Source organism: Peromyscus leucopus, chromosome 23, assembly GCF_004664715.2.
Source record: "Peromyscus leucopus breed LL Stock chromosome 23, UCI_PerLeu_2.1, whole genome shotgun sequence".
In the NCBI taxonomy this organism is placed as follows: Eukaryota; Metazoa; Chordata; class Mammalia; order Rodentia; family Cricetidae; genus Peromyscus; species Peromyscus leucopus.
The window spans coordinates 43,231,057-43,235,248 of record NC_051082.1 but is presented as its reverse complement, the minus strand read 5'-3'; the positions used below and the strand labels follow the sequence as shown (position 1 = coordinate 43,235,248).

General features: G+C 40.6%; 1 pseudogene; it reads left to right on the top strand.

The window, feature by feature from the left end:
• Positions 1-412: 412 nt before the first annotated feature.
• On the top strand, positions 413-3,465 carry LOC114684385 (annotated as a pseudogene).
• Positions 3,466-4,192: the final 727 nt, after the last annotated feature.

Sequence of the window (4,192 nt, the reverse complement as noted above, 5' to 3'; positions counted from 1 at the left end):
ATCTTACTTAAAGCACTCTACAGATTCAACACAATCCCCATCATAATTCTAGCATGCACTGAAGGCCATGGAGATGTCTATGTTTCCAGGGACCATGTTGATCTGAATGGCCTGTCCTACCACCTGAGGTTATGTTGATGTCAGAGGTCTGTGTTGCTATGGAGGACTATGGCTGTGTCCTTGGTCTTAAGGCAGCTGAGTACTGTGCTGTTGTCTATCTATGGACAGTTTTACTACTGATGACCTTGCAGATGTCTGTGGTACTTGCTGCCATCTGAAGCTATGTAGTTGTCTGTGGGCCTTCTGCTGCCTGAAGCCATTTAAATGTGAGTGGCCTGTGCTGCCAACTGAGGGCATGTTGATATACTTGGTCTATCCTGCCTCCGGGGGGTTTTAATAGTGTCCATGGTCCATGCTGCAGCAAAAGGACTTGTTGATGTTCTATTCTGCCACTGGAGACCACACTGAGTTCCATGACGTGCTGGTGCCTGAGACAATGAGAAAGTCCATGATCCATACTACTACTGATGGTAAAGAGCAAGGAGGCTACTTTTTCTGTGGTATTGATGACTGTAGACTCACAGGTGAGAAACAGTGAAATAGAAGGCCTATATGAGAACCCCTACACCCCTACCCTAAAGTAACAGCCTAGACAGAAAGCCACCAAAGAGCTTAAAGGCTGTTATAAATATTATGAAGTATAGCACAACTGATGGCTTCTGGAAAGAGTACAGGTGGGGAAGTACCCAGTTTTCTTTGGGGAGCTGGCTATCAGGATTTGATCATTTTCCAGTGATATGATATACAGGCAACACAAATTAGACTTTTCTTCTCCTCCTCCTCCTCCTCTTCTTCCTTTTCTTCTTCTTCCTCTTCCTCATTCTCCTCCTCCTCTTATTCTTCTTTCTCTTTCCTCTTCCTCTTCTCCTCCTCCTCTTCATCCTAAATTTCCTCTTCCTCTTCCTCTTTCTTTTCATCAGGAGAAAGTCACAAGTGTGAGGGCCTTGATCTGTGGAGACTGGGAAAGTGTGTGATTAGGGGGCATGATGTAAAATTCCCAAATTGTCAATAAAAAATACTATGAAAAGACACAAATTCCAACACAATTCTTCACAGACCTTTAAAGGACAATACTCAATTTTATATGAAAGTACAAAAAATTTCAAGATAGCTAATACAATCCTGTACAATAAAAGAACTTCTGGATGTATTGCCATCCTGGATATTAAGATGTACTACAAAGATAAAGTTAAAAAAAAACAACAAAAACTATTGGCCAGGCGGTGGTGGCGCACGCCTTTAATCTCAGCACTCGGGAGGCAGAGGCAGGCGGATCTCTGTGAGTTCGAGGCCAGCCTGGGCTACCAAGTGAGTTCCAGGAAAGGCGCAAAGCTACACAGAGAAACCCTGTCTCAAAAAACCAAAAAAAAAAAAAAAACTATATGGTATTGGCATAAAAAAAACAGGTTGATCAAAGGAATGGAATTGAATACTCAGAAATAAATCTGCATACCTACAAACAGCATATTTTTTATTTAAAAAAAGCCAGAAATAAACAATGAAAAAAAGAAAGCATCTTCAACTAATTATGCTGGTCTAACTGGATGTTTGAATGTAGAATACAAATTGATCCATCTCTATCACCCTGCACAAAACTCAAGTCCAAGTAAATCAAAGACCGAAACAAAACTAGATACAGTGATACTGGTAGAAGAGAAAAGGGGAGCAGCATTGAATGCATTGGCACAGAGGATAACTTCCAGAACAGTATAACAGCAGTCAACAACTGGGATCTCATGAAACTGAAAAGCTTCTATAAGGCTAAGGACACAGTCAAAAAAAAAAAAAAAGAAAATTACAGCTTACAGAATGGGAAAAGATTTTCACCAACTGCATATCAGCCAGAAGGATAATTTCCAAAATATATAAATAATTCAAGAAAGTAGACATCAACATACCAAATAATCCAATTAAAAATGGGAGGAGGTGGGTGGAGAAGGAGTGGGTCCTTGCCTCTCGCTCTAGTTCCCCTGCTCTCTCTCAGGCAACATGGTGAGCGAGCGTGGAGGAAGAGGCAGCATCCTTCAGGAGCCACCTGAATGGTGACCTCGATCTGGATGACCGGAAAGAGGGAACCAGCATGGTGGAAGAGGCAGCCAAGAAGAAAAGACAGAAAAAGAAGGGCAAAGGGGCTGTGTCAGCAGTGAAACAAGAACCTGAGAAAGAATCAGGAGCCTCTGTAGATGAGGTAGGGGGACAGTTGGAAAGACAAACCTTGGATGAGAAAGAGTGGGATGATGATGAAGATGGAGATGGTGATGGTGCTGCTAGGAAGAAGAAGAAGATGAAGAAGAAGAAGGAGAAGGAGAAGGAGAAGGAGAAGGAGAAGGAGAAGGAGAAGGAGAAGGAGAAGAAAGGACCAAAAGTTCAGACAGACCCTCCCTCAGTTCCAATATGTGACCTATATCCTAATGGCGTATTTCCCAAAGGACAAGAGTGTGAATATACACACACCCAAGATGGGCAAACAGCTGCTTGAAGAACTACAAGTGAAGAAAAAAAGCATTAGACCAGGCTAGTGAAGAGATTTGGAATAACTTCCAAGAAGCTGCTGAAGCACATTGGCAAGTTATGAGCTGGATCAAGCCTGGGATGACAATGATAGAGATCTGTGAGAAGTTGGAAGACTGTTCTTGAAAGCTGATAAAAAGAGAATGGGTTAAATGCAGGCCTGGCATTTCTCACTGGGTGTTTTCTCAACAACTGTACTGCACATTACACTCCCAATGCTGGTGACACGACAGTCTTACAGTACGATGACATCTGTAAGATAGACTTTGGGACACACATAAGTGGTAGAATAATTGATTGTGCTTTCACTGTTACTTTTAATCCCAAATATGATATATTATTAAAAGCTGTAAAAGATACTACTAATACTAGAATAAAGTGTGCTGGGATTGATGTCTCTATGATGTTGGTGAAGCCATTCAAGAAGTTATGGAGTCCTATGAAATAGAAATAGATGGGAAGACTTATCAAGTAAAACCCATCCATAATCTAAATGGAAGTTCAATTGGGCCTTACAGAATACACACTGGAAAAACAGTGCCCATTGTGAAAGGGTGTTGTTTATGATTACATGGAATCTTCACACTACATGAAGAACTTTGATGTGGGACATGTGCCAATAAGGCTTCCAAGAACAAAACTTCTGTTAAATGTCATCAGTGAAAACTTTGGCACCCTTGCCTTCTGCTGCAGATGGCTGGATCACTTGGGAGAAAGTAAATACTTAATGACTCTGACGAATCTGTGTGACTTGGGCATAGTGGATCCATACCCGCCATTATGTGACATTAAAGGATCATACACGGCACAGTTTGAACACACCATACTGTTTCGTCCAACTTGTAAAGAAGTTGTCAGCAGAGGAGATGACTATTAAACTTAGTCCAAAGCCAACTCACTGTCTTTCTTTTTTAAGCTTTGTTGGAACACATTATACCGTAAGTCATTTGCAACATGTTGTCTGTTTAAACAGTGGACCTGTGTAGTACCTTTATCCATGTTTCAAGGAGTTTGATCAAAGGTAAACTGTCTATATGTAAGTAACCAAGGGAAAGGTTTTAAAGACTTTAAAGAACACCTCTTTAGGAGTGTTTGCTTTTATTATAGAAGCATATTTAACATTAGTCTTTTTCCTTGTCTTTGGGAAGATATAGATTTAAACATCATTGGAAAACATTGTGCCAACTTGAAAAACCTTGAGGTTAAAATCCCCTAACCCAATGGTTATATTTATAGGATATAGAGTTCACATATTAGAAAACAAAAACAACATGAAAGCCACAAGCAAAAGAAATTTGGATCTTGTTCTAGTTAGAAGAGTTAATTTTAAATTGGGCTTTTTATTTCATGAGCCAAATAGTCAACATTCATGGCCTTTAATAAGTTAAAGATCGTAACATCACTAATTACTTTAGCTGCACAATGGTGGCACACACCTCTAATTCCAGAATTCAGCACTCAGAGGCACAGCCCTGGTCTACAGAGCAAGTTCCAGGACAGCCAGAGCCAGAGGAAAAAAAAAACTGTCTCAAGTCCCCCTCCCCCGACATGAGGTTCTTTTATAAACCCAGGGGTTGTTGTTTTGAATGTAAGAATACAATATTTAGCTTGTTTGGGATGG